Here is a 23136-nt window from a genome sequence, read left to right as displayed (position 1 = left end):
GGAAGCATTTCCCAAGCTCTATAAAATCTACTTTATGGTTCCCTGAAACTGCCCCATGTATATTAATTATTAGCCTATAATTTTCCTTTTCTTTCCTAAGAGCTCCTCACAGTTAAAGCAATTTTAATAGTATTGTTTTTCTGACAAGTCTTATGGGTATTTTATAGAAGTTAATATTGGTTTTCTGAAAATCACCTAAACACCATTCCAAAATAAATAAAAGAGGACCTTCTTTCTTGATAGCCTATAGCTCTTCTTAACATGGGGAATCATTGCTTCTTCATGTTTCTTGCCAGGAAAGCACCTACTTACTTATCCTGACGGCAGTGTTAGGGAATGGCAAACTCAAAGTGCTACTACTGTAGTCTAAAGACACTGGTCACTTTGAGGACGCCTAAGATTTAGAGCCCACCAAGCGAAAAATCCTATGCCATGAAATAATTCAAATAGATTAAATGGTTCCTGACAATGGTTTTTGAATCAAGATTTCCTCTCTGTTCCATATCACGATTTGAGTTAGAGAAATAGAACATTGCACTATGAAAACTACAGGACATGGCCACGTGCACAAATAATGTATATATAATTCATGGAATAGGTCAATAATTGTCTAAGGACACAGTTGGTGGCTACTCTGTTTAGGATAGACTAATGAATTGCATTGGCGAAGGAAACTTTATGAAAGTACTTATCTTTATTCATGAATAATAAGCTTTTCTCCTGAACTTACTGGATAGGGATGCATATGATTCAAACTTGAGTGCAGGATGCGTGAGCTAGCTGGGAGACATCTGAGTTTAGAGGTAAAGCTAAGGATTTGTCAGTTTGCATGAATATAGCATCTTTCCCAGTATTTATACCACCCACCGTCTGTCATAATGAATCAAGCTCAGATTAGATTCTGTTAACTTCCAAATATATTAGAGTTCACTCTTATTTTTTATTTTTTGTCAAAGAGAAACAGGAGGGGAGGAGAAATACTGGGTTTCTAGATAAGATTGTTGCTGAGGAAACCATTCAGTTGGACCCTTCCTCCATGGCCTGCCTGCCTTCCTCTGTATGTATGCCACGAAGAGTCACCCTATGGCTTGCTTTCAAGTTCAAATTGGAAATTACGATAAGAGTCTTAAAATAGTTTCTAGAAAGGGAATATTATCTGATTTCCTTTACAACATCACAGTCCTTACCTACTGTTGAGCTAGTTATTTATTTATAAGAATCTACTGGCCTAGATTCTAAGAAAGGTGAGCAAATTTATAAGCCTATGAGCCTTGTTTCAGGTTAGCCTTTCTATTTTCATCAAAAACAGAGATTTCATTAAAAATAAAAACCAAAAAAAAAAACCAACTTCTTCTTCTTTTTTTTTTTTTTTTTTTAACCCCCTTAACATCTCCCCACAGTCAGCATGTTCCATATGCCCTATCATTTATCCGTATCTGTGACTAAGGTCTGTTGTCACTGTAGGGCAATTCAATCTCTCCCTCTTTATACCTCTGCTTCCTTTGTCTCTCAGTGGTGTTGTTTCTCAGAGAATTTCCCCTAAAGTTTTGTACACAGGGAGTCCTAAGACTGCATTCCCACAAACAGTACTCATTGGAGGAAGGTTCTACCAGAAAGGGAACACAGTCTCAGGCAAAGCAGCTTTTTGGCTGAGGGCAATGCCTGGCTACAGCTTTTAACCCTCATAAGCAACATCCCTTCCTCAGTCCCAAATAGAGTAAGAGTGGCTATGATGGGCCAACCAGGATAGTCTAAAGTCCTCAGCTATTTAATCAAATATTACTGTAGCTATTGCTCTGACGATATTTTGGGGATGTTCATAATCAGTTGATCTTAAGGGAGATGATCCACAGTGTTCTGGGTGGGCATGATTCAATCACTTGGAAGGCCTTAAAAACAGAGCCAAGGCCTCCTTGAGGAAGAAGACATTGTACCTGTGGATGGCAGCTTCAGCCCACACCCAACCATTAGGAGTGATGATAAGTGAGACAATTCCTACTCCTACTCCCTGAACATAGACACTACTATTGGAAACACTGCACAATAACTATTGATTTCAGGTGTATTGTACATTCTGGGAGACAGCTCCCCATCCTCTCAGTTACTATTTCCAAGACTGAACCTTATCTGTACTTCTAAATGATCATTCTATTGCTCTATCAGTTTGGCAACTTTGTGGTGTTTTGGTATGTGTAGATAGAACCAGTGTATACTCTGGTCATGTATCCCCTGCCATGCTGCTTTGACTGTAATATGGATCCCTTGGTCTGATGTGAGGTTATGTGGTATCATGTGCTTGCAGACCAAAAAATGTTTTAAGGTGTCTGAGGGTGGTGCTACTTGAGGCCTGGGTGGGGGTGGGGAGGGCAGGGAAAACTATGCTGAATATAGTCAAGATAAACTACTGAGACTTCAGGGTGAAATGATCTAATTTAGTCAGCTTGCCTCAACATAACTGGTTGATTTCCCTAAGGAATGGGATCATTTCAAAAGTATAGCACTGTTCCTTTTTGTTGGAAGTTTGGATGTTTAGCAGCAGAGCTAGAGAAATCTTGCGGGGGAGGGCTGTGGAAATACATATCAGTGGGCCTACGCATAGCTTCCATTCTTGACACGATGGATACTGTGTTGATAAGCCTAGTGTGTGAGCACTGGAGAGCCAGATGCTAAAACCAACTTGTTGAGACATTTAGTTTACTTGGATATAAAATGCCTTTTCCATGGTAGATGCTTTTATGTTTCATACCTACTACCACTGTTCCATCAATATGCATCTTCTCCCAAACTCTGTCCCCTCCCCATTTTTCTCCTTCTAAGTCCTTGAGTCTTCAAGGACCAAACCACTGAGAACTAGGAGTCTTCATATATTATCTTAAAATATTTATTTTTCACCACAATTTGGATAACCAGGTTCACTGACCAAAATTCTGCCTATTAAGATGATATTCCCTGAACCCTATCTTTCAAAGACACCCATGAGTAAGGCTGAGTATAGCCACAGACTTCTTTTCAGCTTCCACTCACATACTGAGCTCCATGACCCATGCCTAGCTTTTTTTCTCTTCTGCAAGCCACTCATAAAGGAAGCTTCCCACAAAATGGCTATATGTATGAACTGCAGGGGAGGCCCAGGTGCAATTGTGGTGGATAACACAGAAGCTCAAGCCACCTAGTCATGCAACTACGTTTGACCTTCATTCCAGATGTACTACTTCCATCTTATGAAGGATACTACTGGGCTTGCTCAGCTTATAATTCAGTGGGACTGACAGAATCCATCCCACAGTAGCCATTCCAGCTACATGGCCTCTGGATGTGTAATGGCCAGGCACTCCATTTCTATCAGGGTCCAGCCAATGCTACAAGCTATTTTATGTCTGGTCTGAGATGATCTGTTACAGATTGCATTGTCCCACTCCAGAATCTCACAAGTTTACATTATGATTCTTCTATTGGTGCTTGCAATAAATTCCATGAAAGGTTTTTCCCCATAACAAATATCTCAAAAACTATACAGAAGACTAAGTCATATGGCCCATGAGGCAGAGTGTCCTGCATCACAGCCTGGGTATGATTCAGAGGCCAATTTACACTCAAACCAGGCAATCTTTCATATCATTCAGTCAATGGGTTTGGTCAAGTTTCCAAAGGGTAGAATTTCATGCCTCCAGAATGTGAAGAGGTCCACCAGGCATGGCCTTTAATTTTAAAGAGGATGCTCTATAAAGTCTCAGACCAGTGGACATGTAAAACACTCTGATATGACAGGCCTCTGAATCTTCTTAGTATCTATCAATACCACCCTATCCCTAGAGAGCATGTCCTATCAAGTTCTCCAGTGTACTTGCTACACTTCCTATAAAGCGTTTCCATAGTTTTCTGTGGTTCTGACACCTAAGCTGCCACTCTATCCTTGCTATTTGTTTTGATAACACTAACTTGGCTTCTGTCAGGTAAATGTCACCACCTGGATTCCATTATTTTGCAATCCTATGATCTTTATTGTTATTAGGAAGACCATTCCTAGGGCAGCATTTCCGGGCAGTTGTCCTGGTCTCCAGAGAATTTTCTGTAAGAGTTTTCATGTTTCTGAAGAGTATTTCTGTCCAGTTCACCAATGTGCCATGATCACTTTGGTAAATAGAGTATCTTCTGGATTCTTCCTTAGTCCATAATCATTTGTTTTGACAATACTATGGTATGTAGGGTATGTCCACCTCTCTAAGTCTCTTGATCATAGATTCACCTGTTTGCCATGGCAGTTCTGAAATTTCTATTTCATTTTGTGCGGGTCTTTGCTTTCTCCAAACATCTAAGACCATGCCAGCAAAGAATTAGTGCCATCTTTCAAGGTCCTTTCCAGAATGATAAATTGTGTATCACTGAGGAGTGTTCCTGTATCAATATACTCTCCATCCAACTTTATGTTCTGGCCCATCATCCTGTGTCCTGACACCCTAAGATCTAGTCCCATTGCGAGCACACGGTCAGCCAGTGCTATTTAGTCAATTTCTGTGCTTGACTGTACCTATTGCCAAAATCAAGCAGCTCCTTCAAGACAAAGTCCCTTTCCTTTCTTAACCAAGCACATCCCCAGTCAGGTTATATTATAACTTAACTTGGTGTCATGTTCTATTTTTTGTGGTGGTGAGGGGAAGAGATCATGAGTGGGACACTTATTAGCTGGTTCTGTGATGTACCAGGGCTGGTTTGCTTCAGCTCATGAGAGACAATTGCTGAATATTCCAGGAATTTTGTGAGCCACTGTTCAAGCTGTTGGTAGCTTGAAATGGATCACAGGGTGAGTGTTTATATCATGCAAGTTAGCAAATGCTACCAAGCAGGGTTTTGCTCATTTGTTGATTTAATTTTCTTCTCAGATTGTGGTCAAACTTGGCCAGAATACCACTGGGATTAATCATTCTTTAGCAACAAGCAGTGAGTGATTTCAAAAGTCTCAGAGGATTCAAGACTAATCGGAGGATTTAAAATTCTTAGCATGTTCACCCAGATGTGTTCACCCAATGTCTCAGAGTTCCATTACTTCCCAGTCCTGTCCCCGACCTTGGTGTCTCTAATTTTTAGAGTCTGAGAATTCAACCTTTTTTGTAAGTCTTCTATAACTATAATTAAGTCCCAGACCTGTTCTGAAGCTTTTTTGTCCTTTGGCTAAAGGAGATAAAAATATCTTTATTGGAAAGATACTGGAAGACTAAGAGTTTGGAATTGACTAATCACCCTCAACCTCTCATTTTATTTCTCTAACGTATCAGTTGTCCCAGCAACAGCAATATGGTTCTTATAATTACTACCTTCAGTATTTCTCAATTGCCTGAGAGTGCAGTTCCTTTTCTCACTGCCTCACCTAAGTCCATAATCATTAACAGTTTAATTCATTTTCCTAGTTATCATCCAACTTCAAAAGGTCATTTTAGGGTCTGTCTCCTACAACCCCTTTTGGAGACCAAATGGTTGATTTCTCAGGGAAACAGACTTTGAGATTTTGAGATTTGCATGTAGCAGGTTTACTGAGGAGTTACTAGGGAGTTATCTCTAGAATAACCATGTAAGGGAGGGAGAGAGGAAAGCAGGATTTGGCAAAGGCAGAAGTTGAACTACATATACTTGTATTGGTGATTTCAGTCAAATGTAAGGGGATTCATACATTTGATTCATCCCCTATGATATAGGGATGGCCCTATAGAACTGTGCTCCATCAAACAAGGATCTGTTCATACTGCCTTAATCAGTCAGTTTATAGATGAGGTTGGCTTTCCCAGTAGTGGACTCAAAAGTGATACATCAAGAGCCAATACATTTGGCAGCTGAAAACTGACTTCCACAGTAGTATTCCGGTGGCTTTCTTCAATATCCACCACAAAACAAATAATCAAACTGACATTAATTTTGGAATCTGTTTCACAACACTATGTCCCTTATATTTATTTATAATAAGGGCTTTGAGACTTCAAACTGATGAGGTTTTAAAACAACGTTTTCCTTTTAGAACCCACAAGACCTTCACTTCATTAGGGTGAAAAGATAAAGGAAATGAAAGCCACAGAAATCAGTCAGTGACAGTATTCCTGGTAGAAACAAATGGATCTTAGAATATATGCCTGTTCTTCTGAATAAAGTGAAAAAGTCAGAAGCTGCTTCATGTAGATCCAAGCAGAACACAGTCCAGAATGGAGTTTTTGGTGTATTAAATTAGGAGAAATGGGACTCCAAGCTCGTACTGGCCAATATATTTCCCCTATTTAAGTAAGTCAAATTTGCCATGGAAATAAGAACTCTGAATAGACCTTTCAAACTACTAACATAATTAATCTTTTTGCTATAATTTTAACAGTTATGAATCTCTGAAAAGAACTCATTTCCTATATCAACATTTTCACAAATCACAAGGCATACTGCAGTAAAAAAGCAGCTTGCCAGAATTTTTTTCATCACCAAAACATCACAACAAGATTTACTAATTTTACTGAGACGAATAACTTTTATAGAAATTCTAAGCATTTCTCTCCCCAAGTCCAATAAATTTTTTATTTTGCCATTTACTTATGGTTAGTCTTAAATGAGTGTTTAATCCAAAAATAGCACTTGCTGCTGTTGGGTATGTGAAAAGAAAAAAATATTATTCATGTACTTCTTATCATGTAATTTTGTTTGTGAGAAATATTTATTGAGAAAAGTGCTATTTAGTTTCATATAAAGTGTGTTATAAATGATCAAAGTACGGTGAAATAATTTAGAAAGGTACGTCTTTTAAGAAAATTTACTTCTAACAGAAGGTTAACAAATGGGTAGATTGGAAACTGTTCTCAATTTGCTAATGAGGAGAAATAGACATGTAACTATACATTATGTAATGAAGAAAAAAGTTTTCTGGTGCCTTGGTGGCTCAGTCAGTTAAATGTCATGATCCTGGGGTCCTGGGATGGAGCCGCACATTGGGCTCTCTGCTCAGTGAAGAGCCTGCTTCTCCCTCTTCTCCTCCCCCTTCTTGTGTTCCCTCTGTCAAATAAATAAAATCTTTTAAAAAAAATTTTGTTTTCTTCCTTCCTTCTTCCTCCTCTCTCCCTCCTTCTCTCTTCCTTTGCTTTCTTCCTTCCTTCCTTTCCTTTCTCCCTTTTTATTAAATACATACTTTACATATTTAATCCTCTTTCAAAGACAGAATAATTCCTCTTATAAATACATATATGTGTTAATATATTTTTCAGTTTCATATGTAATACAATACCCACAGCTCCAAAGGTATTAATAAACTAGTTTAAGTGCAATAATCATTTATCCATCTATGGTAAGCATTGCCTTATTGGAATAAGTCATAAACGTTTAGGTTCACTGGGAGAACAAAGAGTAATGTTTTAAAAACTTTTTCTAAGCAGATTCTAGGGACAATAACAGGGTAAACCCTCCCTCTAAGAAGGCTGCAAAGGGTTAATAACTGGAGCAGATGCAGGTAAAGGAGCACATGGGTTTAGGAGGTGGTCTGTGTTCATCTCACATAATCTCTGCTCTCTAACAGTGAAACAATGCCACGTGACCCTTTGGCAGAGATGATGGCAGGAGGCTGTAAGGAACTTGAGGAAAAGTGAACATTGGGAAGAACCGTTGAGAACCACGGAGAAGAAATAGTCTCCTTAATTATTAAAATCAAGATCATCAGTAATATTGAGGATGTGTCCATTATGGGATACCACAAATGTATACTGAAAGCTTTTCTTCCCGATACTTTTTTCCCCTGGAAAAGTGCCGAGCAACTGCAGTTTAGGGCAGAGTCCATGCTTTGTTATATGGATGCAGCAGTGGAGAATTTCTGGACAAGCGCAGAAACTGAAATTACAGGTAAAAAAAAAATCAATTCACGCTACATTAACTCAGCTTGGAGAAGGTCTAAGTAAGGTTAAAAAATGAGTGACGCCCACAAGGTAAATACAAAACTTAGTAAGAACTCCAAATGCCCTCTAAACATAAAAAAATTGTTGTTTTTTTTTTTTAACTTTAGTTTTAGCCTAAGTGTTGAAATGCATAATTAGTTCATGGTATGTATGTATTCTAATGACCTTTAACCTAAATATTCAATCTACCAGATCACTGTATTCCCTGACCAGTCTAGATAAACAGTAGTTTGATTTATGCTTCTGCTCAGAAACCTATTTCAGAACCCATTTAAGTCCAGATAAAATCCTAAGTTTCTTTCCATAATATGAGTCACCAGAACTCTTGAGATTTACAATACTTTACACATACCAGAGGGCAATTAGCGAGAAGGCAAAGCAATTGAAAGATGATCTACATTTAAATACCAAATACAATTACTGCTAAATTCTATTTGAATTTATTCCATTAATTACCAGAGTCACTGTGCCCCATCTTTCAAATACTTCCTAATTCAAAGTTATTACTCTCAGAAAGTTAAGTTTGATGAGACCTAATCAGGTCATACATAGGCCAAGCTTTCATGAGAATGACTGCTTTTATATATGATTCCATCTCATATTATTTTCTCTTCCATAATAATACTAGTATTTATTAATAGTTGGTATATGTTAGACACAGTGCATAAACTGTTGTATTTTATCTAATTTATACCTCACGTAAGCATTATTTCATATACTCAAATTTCACATAAGGAATCTAAGTTAAGGAGAGATTAAATAATTTGCCCTAATTCATGAAGCTGATAACCACTGCCCTTATCCCAACATGTCTATTTGATTCTTCAATCCAGGATTTAATCATTCAGCACTTGTGCTCACATCTCATCCCACATGCATGTGTCTCCACTGTCTCCAGGGTCACTTACCCTGTAAGCCAAATCATAGATTCAGAGCCATAAATTCCATACACTGATTCTCTCAAAGTTATGCAGAAAGATGCTTCTACTTACTATGTTCCATATGCAGTCTGCTAAACTGGTGATCTTCTGAACTCACTGCCTGTTTATCGCCTCCTCCTTCTGTTCTAGAACTGGCATATAGATTTTTCAAATCTTTTTAAAAGACTTAGCATGAGCCAATCCTACTAATATCCCAGAATCTATTCTGTTTTGCCAGCTTCTACAGTCACCTCCACTGAGTTTCACTAAGTTGGGATAAGGATAACTTCAGGCAGCATCATATATACCTAAAACCTTTCCTGCAAGAATGGGATCATTGAAATGAAGAACCATTCTTATTTACCTTTATATCCTGTTGCACTGTACAAAGTCTTGAATATAACCATGTCTTAGATAAATGGAAAATCTAGGACAAATGCTGCACGTGAAGGAACACTGTGTCAGCAGGTATACATGAAAACTAATCTGGGCTCATTAGAATATGCATTCTCACAGTTCTCCTGCAACTTGAGAGCACACACTGCTTAGTTAATATCATGAGACCATTCAGTTGGAATGAAAAAAAAAAAAAAAAGTTCTGGCTCGTTTCTCCAAGTATAATGTTCTTATGATTGGATTGTGTGCCACCAAATGCACTTCCAAATTTTTCCAGAATTATTAATTGAAGAATAAATGAAGAAACTTTAGTGGCAAACAGAGAGTGGTTAGAAATTCAGATTTGTTAAGCTTTATTCAGGAGAGGGAAATAAGTTTTAATTCTGTTCCAAAAGAAAACCTAGAAAGAAGTTTGTTAGTCACTAAAATAAGACATTGGAGGAGTCCTACTTTCTGAACTACTCTGTCTTTTTTTCTGACTGGATATCCCTGGAAAACAAAGATCAGGTGGTCTGTGATTATTGATAAGCCTAACAGTCTTATTGCTGCAAACACTGTTGCAAAAAAAAAAAAAAAAAAAGGACTTTCTGTATGATAGAATGCACTGAGAATGCAATGGCTGCCTTCTTCATTCCCAAGTGTTTACATGAAGTCTATAATATTTGAAGTCTTTCAATAATACCAATAACATTGTTTACAGTGCAGAGTGCTTTCAACATGTTATTTTAGTTAATGCTTACTTTAGTCTTATTAGACACATCATGGAACAAAAACAAATATTTGCAGGTACATTAAAATGTTAAGGGATATTAAACTTCATTGATAAAATTTAGTCATTACCTGGTATTCCTAATCCAACTGACCTAAAGATGAATTTACCAATGTGATTTAAAAGATGATTCTAAAAAATGTTTATTTTGTCAAACTCAAAGATATTAATACTTACTGTACATCATGGTAAAAACTTCAGTTTTCCACTAATATTTTCCATAGTGTAAACAAAATCATTAAATAAAAATCTTACGTTGAAGGAGTTTAATCTGATGATGTATTTGAAGTACGAGGATGATGTTAAAACATAACTAAATTATTTCTTTTTTTAATAAATGGGTGCAAGTTAAATATATTTTAATGACTGGTAACTAGATAAAGACAAATAAAACAAATCTGTATTTTACAGCTATATAGGGTGACGAGTGGAAGGAGATTAATAATGTTTTGTGCATTCCCTGTAGTCAATAGAACTCTCCCTCATAGGAATGCACAACAAGAATGACATGGAGAAAGTAACAGCCCTTGAAAATACCGAGAGATGAGCAGTAAGGTGAGCCAAGAATATGTGTAAATATATAATTAGTGATATATTTAAAGTACTTTTGAGATTCATTTTTTAACCAAGCATATTTTGTGGGATACATAATATTATAGGCAATAACTACTACTGTTGTAATAAACTATATCAAATGCAATCCAAAACCTCAGTGGCTTCATATAACAAAGATTTGTCTCTTACTTACCCTATGCATCCGTGATGGTTCGACACGTACTCGCCCTGTATATCCAGGGGTGATCTGATCCACGTGGCCATTCAAGGACTCAGATTGATCGAAATTTATCATCTCTGTGGCAGGAAATAGGGATAAAATGGAGGAACATAATTGGATTTTGTTTTTCCTCTCTCAACCCAGAAGTAAAACACACAGAATGTAGTATTTATGACAATTATAGTCTCTGTGCTCCATAGATATAATCAGATAGCTTAATCTGATTTTCATATACAAAAGGATTTTCTGAAAATTATAAAACTAGTAAATTTAGTGAATGGTGGAGCTAACACTGAAACTCAAGTCTTCCCTAATATTCTCTAATATATCATACTAGCTCAGCAGGTTAAGAAGCAATTCCAAATGTACATTTACATGTCAATTTCCTGTGTTTATTTAGAATTTTAAAGGAAAATCTTTAAGAAAAGACTAACTCTACTAAACAAGTAGAGCTGTGTCACTAAGTGAAAAAAGTAAAATACAAAATAGATTCTAAGAGGAATCTATACTTGGATATGCATTAATGCCATATGATCAAAAGTCTTTTTTAGTGAAAAGAGGTGAGTATGTTTTAAAAAATACATTTTAGGGGCACCTGGGTGGATCAGTTGGTTAAGTGTCTGCCTTTGGCTCAGGTCATGATTCCAGGGTCCTGGGATCAAGTCCCACATTGAGTTCCCTTTTCAGCAGAGAGCCTGCTTCTCCCTCTGACTCCACCCACTGCTCCCCCTGCTTTTGCTCTCTTTCTCTGTCAAATGTATAAATAAAATCTTAAAAAAAAAAACTTATTTTAAACAAAGTGATATATACATATATAGTTGATTACTGTGAGGCTGTTCACTTAAACAAAATTAATTCTGCTTTCTAATCATGCTCTTCCTATTTGATTTGTTCCAATATTTGTCACATTACAGTTATCTCCATGGTGATAAAATGTGATATTGCAAACGTTAACTAAATCAGGCCAGAAGGAAAAGATGATTATAGAACAAAGGACTTCTTACCCATACCCAAATAACCTGGTAATCATCAGTTATGAGAAACTTTAGAGGAAAACGAAAACACATATAAAAGGGAGTCTAGTGATCACATATGATTAAAAAAAAAAAAAGAAGAGGAACTTGATAATTTAGTCTTTCAAAGGCCCTGGATATAATCAACTAAACAATCACTTTTCACCATAGTAAGCCACCACCTTCTTCAGCTATTGGATTGGCAATGCTTCAGAGATAAGTAGCATAATTTTGATAGGAAATGATGTATTTCTGAGCACTTCCAAGAAGTAAATCTAATTATTTTAGCTTTCCTCTCTTAAATTGTACAGGGTTAATTTTCTAAGACTGTTTGATTTGATGGATAAGGGAAATTCATGAGCATTTATCTGTTCACCCTGCAGAACGTGTCATTATTGGGAAACTTGTTTCTTTTTGAGGATTACTATATTCCTGTCACCTGCAGTAGAATTCTATGTACACAAAATGTATTGTATCATGCATTAACAGATGAATGTTTCTCATTCTTTAATTCCTCCTGGAGAGTCCTATGAGTGACCTTGCCAGAGAGGGAATTGGACAAATTTTCCTGATCCCTAGCTAATCAAGTGTGCCACTCTCCATCCCAATAAACAAAAAAACAATGCATTTATTTATTCACCTATTCAATAAATATTGCTGAGTTTTTACTGTTTGCAGTCACAATTCTTGTTTTTATAAATTTTATAAATTCTTGTTTTTATAGCCCATAGTTTTAGGAGAGTTAACAAGTTGGCATCGGACTTAAAAGTCTTGTGGAATATCATTCAAATATATCTTTACACAATATGTTTCTCTCCACAAACACATGCTCACACAAAAATATGCAGTCATACCCCAGAACCATCCTTCAGAGTCATTATGTGCTCTGAAATGATGCTGTATCAGAAGATAAACTAAACCAAATGGTGTCCAAATTGTGGGGATTTTCAAGGCAGTTTAAAAAAAAAAGTGAATGTGTCCAGCATATTATTGCCAATATTTATCAATTAAACAGTATTAAAGGAAAGCTATCAATTCTCAGTACTATTTCATTTGTGTGCGTGTGTATGCATGTGTTCACACTCAAAAGAGGGAATAAAAATAAACCTCAGAATAAGACCAGACCTTTAATAGAATAAATTTGTTTTTTTTGTTTTGTTTTGTTTTTTTTTTTTGTTTTTGTTTTTAGAAACATCATTAAAAACCAACAGCAGTCCATACATTGACATTTTGAAAACACTGATACAGAGGTTAGAATTTCAGGTCTTTTAGACAGACTTTTTTCTTTTTTTAAGGATTTTATTTATTTATTTGACAGACAGAGATCACAAGTAGGTAGAGAGAGAGGGGGGAAGCAGTCTTCCTGCTGAGCGGAGAGCCCGATGCAGGGCTCGATCCCAGGACCCTGAGACCATGACCTGAGCCAAAGGCAGAGGCTTAACCCACTGAGCCACCCAGGTGCCCCAACAAACTTTTAACTGTAAAACTTGGGATTAATTTTTTCACCTCTAAAATAACCACACACTATTTTGTGATTTGTAAAGGATACCATATATGTAAACTTCTTAGTTTTGTTAAGTGCGATTTCAGTATGTGAAATGTAAACATCAAGAGAAGCTCGATGAATTGTATATGGGAAATCTCTATTAATTTTTAATTTCTAAAACCTAAAATTATTTCAAAACAAAATGTTGTAGGTCATGTGTGTGTGTGGGGCACAGCACACTGAAAAACTGGAATGAATTGCTACTATTCATAAGTCAGGCACACCAAAAGCTATAGAAGTGAATGCAGATCAACCAAAGTATGTTACAAACCATATCAAGCCAGTGGCCATTTCTGTACAGCACATATCATCTCTGGTAGAATGAAGCAATCCAAAAAACCTAGGCTTGTTTTCCTATTCCTTCTCTTTCTCAGGAATCATTCAAGATCGTTTTTTGTTTTGCCATGTGTGTGTATGTGTAATATATGTGTGTGTATACACACACACACACACACACATATACATATACATATTCTAGTTTTCTTTTTCTTAACTGAATCCTTCCCATAGGCATATAGAAACTCCCATATATCTCTCATCTTAAGTATACAATGAAAAAAAATCCCATTTTTATATCCTATCTTCTACCCACTTCAATGCCTTTCCTTTTCATCATCAACAAACTTCTGGGAGGAATTTTCCATATATAATATCTCAATTTACTCACATCTCATTTACTATTAAATCCATTCAATTTTAGCTTCTGTTTCCAATGTTCTTCCAAAATAGCTCTCCATACAATCCCCAGTGACCTCCATATTGTTTAATCCAATGGACATATTTCAGTTCTCAATTTTACATAGGTCTTCCTTACTGAAAGAGCTGCCTTTCCCTTGGTCTCTAAGGTGATATGTTATCCTGCCTCCTTTTGTATCTGCTACTTCTTCTCTGTTGCAGGTTTATTAGTGTTGGCATTACTCAACATTCAATCTTAGGACCATGATACTTTCCATTCTATACACAAACAATTCATAATCTAATATGTTTAGCTCAAAGTCCCCTCTAAGACCTGGCCTATATTTTCAAGTATCTCCTCAACTTTAATTGTTCAAATGTACCTTAAACTCAGTATTGTCTTTTCAGAGTCTGTTACCAATTATTATTTTAGGGCTTCTTATCTCAGTGAATGGTGACTTGATCTACTCAAACAGCAGAGAAGAGACCTTAAACTCTTCTTTGAGACTTGTTTTTAACTTTATTCAATATACCAAATCTATCTCCAATTCCCATTGATTTAATTCTCATCTTCAAATTCAATTGCTTATCTCCATGTTTTTAATGATGAATCCCCTAATCCAAGCTGCCATTAATCTTGGCCTAGAGTTCAGCAATAAAATAGTAGCTAGCCTTCTTGCATTCATCCTATTTTCTTTCTTTTTTTTTTTTAAAGATTTTATTTATTTATTTGACAGAGAGAGATCACAAGTAGGCAGAGTGGCAGGCAGAGGGGGGGGGGAAGCAGGCTCCCCACTGAGCAGAGAGCCCAATGCGGGGCTCGATCCTAGGACCTTGAGACCATGACTTGAGCCGAAGGCAGAGGCTTAACCCACTGAGCCACCCAGGCGCCCCCATCCTATTTTCTAATATGCTCTCCATAATGCTCCTAGAGTAGTCTGTTCAAATACAAAACATGTATTTACATCACATTCTTATTTAAAATGATTCAGTACTATTTTGAGAAAAAAAATAAAATTGATAACTTAGCCCATGAAATGAAGCTTGCCTCCTTTTCAGCATCAATATACATTACTTTCCACCATGCTTTTTCCAAATTTAACCTCTGTGACTTCCTTGACTTGCCATGCTTGTTCTCTATTTCGCATCTTTGGTAATCTATTCTATGGGAGGTTGTGATCCCTGAACACCATGCCTAAGAACATGGTGTCAAATAACAGAGATATTATGTAGGAATCTCTGATTATTTATTTGCTCTAATGATTGAAAGGACATTTAGTTATCACTTTAGACTTCAGTTTCTTCATCACTAAAATACTATGTACTTTATAGGCTTTCCAAGTATATTAAGTAAAATGTAACAGATTAACTGGTTAAAATCCAACATGTAGGTCACTGGACTTGTGCCTTTTGAAAAATCATCATTTTTACACATTAGTCTTCACATCGATACAAGAATATATTGGGCACCATATGTTATACAGTGCATGTATAATACTGATATGACATGCTTACTAATGTTTAAAATAGGGGATTAATAACAGGATATAATCCTTTTCCCTTTAGATTTTTGTTTTTGGCAAAGAGTTATTTTTTAGTAATACCATTAAGCAAATGCTGTAAATATTCTGTGTCCCAAGTAGTAAATATTCTATATATCCTGAATATTGTAAAATTTAAAATTCTTGAGCTTCAGTTTTATCAGTGCTCCATAAACTTAATATACATGAGAATCACCTGGGGGTCTTTTAAAAATACAACACTGATTCAGTAGGTTTTAGATGATTTCCAAAATTCTGCATTTCTAATCTCCCAAGTGCTGCTGAGATTCTCACCTTTAATTTACCTTTTAGACATATCAGCACGGATGGCCAGAGAACATTATCATCAGCATAAACCAATCTATCAACATGAATTTGAGGTGCTATATATTTTTTAAGTTATGCTATGTACTGTGAAAGAAAGACATGTGTGGCTCCTTTCCATTGTGGTTTTTAAAAAGTAAGGCTAGCATTTCGGTACAGAAATAGAGAAAACCCTATTAAACATATTTAAGTAGTGCTGGTTGATACAAATCAAACAGGCAGTCAGAGCATGCTTTATACATTATAGATGTACAATAAATACTTAAAATGGGAATTCAATGAATGAGAAGATTTCACTTGCAGAAATGATTGGAGGAAGGTTAAGGAAAATAAAAGAAGGTTTGAATTGTGACTGGAAGGATGGATAGATACTGGATTCTTGTCACAGAGAGGAAGGAGACTTAGGATGAAGAATGACATTGATCAGGGTCACAGGGGCAAGAATGAAAATGGTACAGATAGAGAAACCATGAGAAGTTCATTTGGACTTAAAGGATTCAGAAGACTTTGGTTCTGAGCAGTGGAGTTTGACATTCTAGTCAGTCTTGGCATGTCATGAGCAATTTGTTACTAATATGATTTTAAGTATCCGACATTCATGTCATTTAAGTTACCGTAAGGTCAATATTCAATATTATTTGTATAACAACAATACTCAGTAACATCTTGATACTCTCTCTTGAGTGTCAGAGAAAAATGAAGCAATGGCGGGCATATCGTGTGTTGCACACGGGAGGTGTGTCTTACAGGCCAGTGCATCTCTAATGTACGCCACTCCAGTGTCCAAGCTGAGCATTTTCAGGCTAAAGATCAGTGCCCGACACACAGCAGGTACTCAAGAAAATACCTGCTGTTTGACCAAAAGGATATCTGACCAATGCAAAGGGTGGGCTGTGATTACAGAAATCCTTCATGCCTGAGCAGATTATTAGTGGTAACCCTTTTTCTTAGAAGTAAACACAATAATGCCTCATTTTCTCAGACACCAGAAAGAACCATACATATTTACTCAGAATTCAGTCTTGTTACCGTCCACATTTAATAATCAGGAGACTGAGGCAACTAAGCAGGTAAATAGATGTTTTTAGAGGGATAATCCTTGTTTGGAGCCCCTGGATGTGTGACATAAGTGAGACGGATATTTTAACAATTAACTTCTCAAATACTGGAGGTCACAAATCATCCGAAAAACAATACTGTGCAACGCTTTAAGGAAATAGTGTTATTTAGAAGGGTTCTAGATTCCATGAAGATGACATTAATTGAGCATTACCAAATTTATCAATGAGTTCTTCTAGCTTGAAATTCAGGGATTTATATCGTCTTGTAGTTATACATAGCTGTTGTTCCAAATACCGTGATACTGTTAAAATTAAATTAGCATTCTAATATTGCAAACTTTCAGTTTTTATGCTAATCTTTGTTAAAAGATTTTTTAAAATTTATTTATTTGACAGACAGAGATCACAAGTAAGCAGAGAGGCAGGCAGAGAGAGAGAGAGAGGAGGAAGCAGGCTCCTTTGCTGAACAGAGAGCCCAATGTGGGGCTTGATCCCAGGACCCTGGGATCATGACCTGAGCCAAAGGCAGAGGCTTTAACCCACTGAGCCACCCAGGTGCCCCGTTTTTATGCGAATCTTAAACTAGCAATACAGTCTTATATATATATCTACCTCCTGATATTTATTATTAATAGGAAGATAATAAAGTGGGTGATTAAACATTTGTTAGTTACTCCTGTAATCACTGGACCAGCCTCCTGAGGAGGCCAGGTTAAATAACATGTCACCAAAATGATAAAATTTTAATGAGTCATTAACTGGTTGTGGAATTGTTAGGTACAGAACAGAATTATTTTGTTGATCATAAAAGAAGAATTTGAGGCTAAGAAAAAGATATAACAATTTGGGTGGCATTTATTATGACAAATAATCCATATCACCTAATTCTGAGTTTATTTTCTCAATTTCAGAGGCTTTGAAACATAGACAGATTACTTCTCCCTTCATCATGACATACCTCATACAAGACTCATTTAAGTAAAACATTCCCAAGCCTCCTCGTACCTTTGGATCTGCATGCATAATTTGTTCTAATTAATTCAAAGGTTATAACTCCTTAGTTTCAAAGTTATGTTTTATATTTTTTTTCTTCTGTTGCCATGCAGATGGACAACCACAGGTAACAGTGACTTCACTATTTTTAGCCCATCTAATTTGTGTAGGTTAGAAATATATTTATAACATTTATCAAGATGATTGATATACTACAGATTCTGTTGTGGCCTCTACAACTCAAGCAACTTGAGTTATTGAAAGATGACTCCTTCCCAGGTGGCAAGAAGGTTGTAACCTGTGTCCCTGTAGCACAGAACTGAATAGTAGAGCTCTAGGATAACCCCTGAGATAGGACTAGTTTTTCAGGCAGTCAGCCAGCCCTGTATGAGGCTTTAATAGCCAGCCTTACATAGCAGCTGGAGGTCTTAACAGATCCTGATTCCAAGAGGGTAAAAAGAATCACAATGAGTCAGGCAGCCATGTTATCTGAAAAATGTCTGTAAGGCCTAGGCAGGATTATCGCAGAGAGAGTTTGAAGAGTGGCATGATGGCAGATTTTAAGTATTTTACCTGGGATACTCTAGTCATTAAAGTAATAAAATCAGTACTCTTGAAAACGTACTGGTAAGAATACTTACTCAGCTTGAGCAGAAACTATCTAAAAAAATAAAGCCTTCAAAAATGAGTGGTCTTAGAAGATAACATAGGGGATAATCTATTTGATATAGGTCTCAGCAATGATTTTTTGGATTCGACATCAAAAGCAAGAACAAAAAAAGCAAAAATGAACAAGCAGGATTGATCAAGTAAAAACTTTTCCTTCTGCACAGCAAAGGAAATCATCCACAAATGAAAAGGCAATCTATAGGGGATGATATTTGGAAATCATATATCTGATAAGGGGTAAACATATGATAGATATAAAGAGCTCATACAACTCAATAGCAAAAAAAAAATCCAATTTAAAAATGGACAGAGGAACAAAATCGACATTTTTCCAATGAAGACATCCAGATGGCAAACAGGTATGTGAAAAGGTGCTCATCATGACTGATTATTGAGGATATGCAAAGAAAAACCACAATGAGATATCATTTTATACTTGTGAGAATGGTTTTGTCAAAAAGACAAAAGACACAAGTGTTGGCAAAGAAGTAGAAAAAAGAAAACCTTATGGACTATTGGTGAGAACGGAAATTTTTACAGACACTATGGAAAACATTATGGAAGATGCTGAAAAAATAATAAATAGAAGTACCATATCATACAGCATTTCCACTTCTGGGTACATGTCTGAAGGAAACAAAATTACTATCTTGAAAAGATATCTGCATCCCTATGATCATTGCAAGATTATTTACAATAGCTAAGACCTGGAAACAACCTAAGTGTCCATCAACAGATAAATGGAGAGGGGCTTCTGGGTCGCTCAATCAGTTGAGTGTCTGTCTTCATCTCAGGTCATGATCTTAAATTCCTGGGGTGGAGCCCCATGTTGGGCCCCCTGATTGGCAGGGACCCTGCTTCTCCCTCTCCCTTTGCCTGTTGTTTCCACTGCTTGTTCTCTGTCAAATAAATGAAGTCTTTAAAGAATTTAAAAAAAAAATAAATGGATAAAAAAAAATGTAGCAAGCTATACAATGGACTATTATTTCTCTGTAAAAAAAAAAAAAAAAGACAATCTTGACATTTACATGAATGGACCCTGACAGCATTAGGCTAAGTGAACTATGTCAGACAGAGAAAGACAAATACTGTAGGACTTCACTTATATGTGGAATCTGAAAAAACAAACTCCTAGAAACAGAGAACAGACTAGTGGTTGCCAGAGTCGGGGCTGGGGATTAGGGGGGTAGGTGAAGGTAGCCAAAAGGCACACATTCATGGTTATAAGAAAAATAAGCTTTGAGAATTGAAGGTATAATATGATAACTACAGTTGACAGTACCATATTATATATCTGAAAGTTGATAAGGCTGTAAATCTTAAAAGAATTCTCATCACAAGAAAAAGAATAAACTATAATTGTGAGGGGATGAATGCTAACTAAATTTATTGTGATATCATTTGGCAATATATATATATATATGTCACATCATTTTGTCACATACTTTAATACAATGTCACACAGCAATTATATCTCAATAAGACTGAAAAAGAATAAACAAATGGATTCAGTGTTTACAAAAATACATGGTGTGCTATGTGAGGTAGGGTGCTTCCCTGCTTTTTAAAGATTTATTTATTTGAGGCAGGGTGGGGGAGGCAAAGGGAGAGGGAGAATCGCAGACTCCCCGCTGACTACAGAGTCCAATGTAGCGTTCCATCCCACCACCCTGAGATCATGACCTGAGCTGAAGCCAAGAATAGGACATTTAACCTACTCAGCTACCCAAGTGTCCCCTGTTTTTTTTTTTTTAAGTATAAAATGTAATAAATGAGAGGTAATAAATGAGATTTTCAATTGGTTATATTTAATAACATGTATTCTTCATAACAATGGTTACTTTAATTATTTAATTCATGCAAATCACCTAAAAATCATCTCTATCACATATGTGCTTAACAATTGCTGGTTATCATCTCTATTATTACAAACAATTGGTTACTTTGTCTTCTCAGTCACATAATGCACCAGATTTTCACTCTTCACCTTCTGTCAAACTAAATTGTGTTTTATGCAGCAGCATGGTTTTGTATGTCATAAATACATAAATGATTATGTGCCTTAAAATCAAGGATATATAAAATTAAACATGACACTTGCTTTACTCATCACAGTATGTGCAGTGTTCACCTTTGCTTTCCAGATAAAAGTGCCACCTGTTTAAGGATTCTGTTGTTGACCGGTATGTGTTCAGAAGTGGCCCTGAATTATTCTGGAAATTACACCTGGCCCAGAGTGAGTCACTACATAACTTGGCCAGTTACCACGAGATGGTCAACAGGAGAGACCTCTGTTCTGTGTTATCTGTTTCGATGAACTTGACTAGTTCTCTCTAAAATCTGTATTATTGAATCTAAGTAAAGACTGCTCAGAGGGAACAGAAAAGGTTTGGGGAGTATGCACAGAGACGAACATGGATGCTATGAGAAAGACTATGATAAATCATTATAAGACTACGATAAATTAAATGAGAAATAAATTATTATCTCTAGAGCTGGGTTCTTTCCTGTTCTAAGGACCAATAAGTCTGTAATCTGTAAGATATTTCTAACATCTGCCCAGTTAGGGTAGACTGTCTCGATCCCAATCCACAAATGTGTCTGAGCTTGAAAAGGTCTTCAAGAAGAATTCAAGATGTGGCAACATTGAGAAGACTATCCTAAAAGTAAACCTCCTTTTAGACTGGAGTGTTTCATGTTGGCAAGAAAGTTCTCAAGTGTTTGTCCTTACATTTTTTTTTTCATGAACTGAAAGTTTAAAACTAGTGTTTGAAACATTATCACTAAGATTTTGTGATGACTGAATCGCTCATATGGAATTATTATAAAATGTTTTGTCTACTGTTAGCGGGATCTTTAGAAATAGAAATATTAGACCATGAGGGATGCCCTGGTGGCTCAGTCAGTTAATTGTCTGACTTTTGGTTTTGGCTCAGGTCATGATCTTATGGGTGGTGGGAAGGAGCCCTGAATTGGGCTCTGAGCTCAGTGGGGAGTCTGCTTGAAGATTATCTCCCTCTGCCGACCCCCACTCTCTCTGTCTCTCTAAAATAAATAGGTCTTAAAAAAAAAAAAGAAACATTAGACTATGATATCTCTGTAGGAGAGACTGCTAAAAAGCCCCCCATATTCATTCTCCACTTCCTTTTGTAGTAATAGAACTTTTGATAAAAGCATATCGCATGGTCATCCAGTCAGATTACATTTCCCAGCCTCCCTTGTGGTTAGCAGTGACCATGTGAGGCAGCTTTTGCAATGACACATGAGCAGAGTGATGTTTGAAACTTCTGAGTCACATACGTATTAAGAAGCTGTTAACTCTATATTTTTCAGCTGGAGAAATGTGTGACTGGAATGAAAGCCATCCAGTGATGACCCAAGTAGATGGAACATTCTAATGAATGCAGAGCAACAGGACAAAGGAACATAGGCCTTTAGATGACTTCATGAAATACATATTCCCTTTTAATGATGACCACAGCCTTGGCTTCTGACAAGTTTCCTTTTACCTGCTCTCTGCATATGCCTAGCTGCTTCACCACAACCATGCCTTCTGCTCATGCTTCCTGCTAACCTAGTTATTAGGGACAGAAATTTCTATTTTATTTGATCCACAGTATTCCTTACCTCATATTTCTTGAGAAGCTTAGCATACACCATAACTAATACATTCTCTATAACTAATACGTTCTCTAAGGTATTTTAAATGAACCTGGGATGATTATTCTTTCTTTCTTTTATAGATTATCTGATGGGTTGTTGTTGATTTTTGTCAAAATAAATGTGAATCTTGCCAAGGTCCTTTGTTCACAAATAAGATATATGCTGAAAAAGAACCTTCAACATCATGGTACTAACTCTGTCCTTGAAGATGAAGATGACTTTAAAGATTCCAAATAGAATAAACCCAATTTATAGTTAAATAAATAAACATATAAATAAAAATGAAGAGATTTTAAATTGAGTACTGCCTACTTTAACTGTAGAAGTCTCTGGAAGGGTTGGCTATGGAATTAAGGTATTAAACCTGCCCAAACAGATCAAGAAATCCATGAAAAGAAAGGATAATCATGAGAGAATATTATTTTATAATCTTAAAGACATAACTGTTTACATAAGAGAAGACAGGGAAATATTTAAATATATGTTTTTTTGACTATATAAACACATACATTTATATATTTGGATTCGGAACTCATTTTAATAAAATGACCTTGGTTTTAAAATGAGTTGGATATAGTAGGGTTTCAGAATAGTGTAATAATCACAGGAAAATTCTACATAGATTTTTTTTTTTGGATAAATAATTATCCTGTTCTCTGCAACTATCTTACCTCTCTCAGCAGAAATTTCAAGAAAGCCCAAGTAGCATTCATGTTGTAGACACAACATGTATCTCTATAAATGGCGACAGAAAGGAAAATCATAAAAAAATTCTGGTAGTTGGGACTACATGCTCAACACAAAATACAGATCAATTACTTTCATCCCTTCATTGATAGCTGGAGCTGGAAGCAATCTCAGCTCTATTCCCTTGACTCACAAAT

Source organism: Lutra lutra, chromosome 10, assembly GCF_902655055.1.
Source record: "Lutra lutra chromosome 10, mLutLut1.2, whole genome shotgun sequence".
Taxonomy (NCBI): Eukaryota; Metazoa; Chordata; class Mammalia; order Carnivora; family Mustelidae; genus Lutra; species Lutra lutra.
The sequence above is the reverse complement of the archived record's forward strand: the minus strand, read 5'-3'. Positions refer to the sequence as shown.